The sequence below is a fragment of the Anneissia japonica genome, unplaced genomic scaffold (assembly GCF_011630105.1).
Source record: "Anneissia japonica isolate Jap-2015-1 unplaced genomic scaffold, ASM1163010v1 scaffold287923_len1623670_cov205, whole genome shotgun sequence".
In the NCBI taxonomy this organism is placed as follows: domain Eukaryota; kingdom Metazoa; phylum Echinodermata; class Crinoidea; order Comatulida; family Comatulidae; genus Anneissia; species Anneissia japonica.
Window position 1 is genome coordinate 182,338 of NW_022721637.1, and position 897 is coordinate 183,234.

The window sequence follows — 897 nt, forward strand, 5'->3', positions numbered from 1 at the left end:
TACAGGAAACAAACGAACCAGAGCGGCGCCTTTATTATTACTATATAGCGCCGCCGCGCGGATGCAGTAAAATTTTTCTCCGTGTACCCACAATGCATTTCGACCGGATGTTCCACTATTTTGGGAAGCTGCTCTATCTTCTGCTATTTATTATCTTTGCTTATACTCGATTGTTTCTATAATCTACAATTTCTAGAACTATACGCCGTCATTAAGTACAAGTAGACTTAATCAGTAAATACATTTTAAAAGTATTAGTTCCAATTGTTTAATAGTGATAATAAACTGTGCATAGTGGCCATCTAAGCTAACAAAGCTATCGGAAATATACTAAGAGAATCAAAATTATTGAGAGAATAGGTTGCTTTCCAAGAAAAGGTATTTGTAAATAGGTAGCTTTGTTCAAATCTGATAAGTTCGCCCTTCTTCGTCTAATCTGAGACAACTAATACACGTGTATAGTTGTCTCAGGTCTAATCGTGGGCTAATCTAGATTACAATATAATCGACATGTTTGTAACGCGTTTGTTTAACCATGTGTGCGAGCTGGCAAACAATCCTTCGTGACGCAAATCTGTATACGAATATCAAATGATGACTTGATAAATGCCAATGACCAAAGGGTTAAGACAACCCTGAAAAATACATTGTTAACAAATTTAATATTTGTATTTCATTTACCTATTAATTTACCTATGCAGAATCTTAAAAAAAATGTAAAGCCTATCGCTGATGAAGGTCACAGAAGTTGCAGAAATATGTGAGTTACGAATAAAATAGTCAACATGATGAATAAAAAGTATAGCCGCGTTAGTCTGTACAGTATAGAAAGTATAAAGTAAAAAACAGCAGCACTTTTGAGACTAACAATATATAATTTATTCTCTAGCTTTCGTC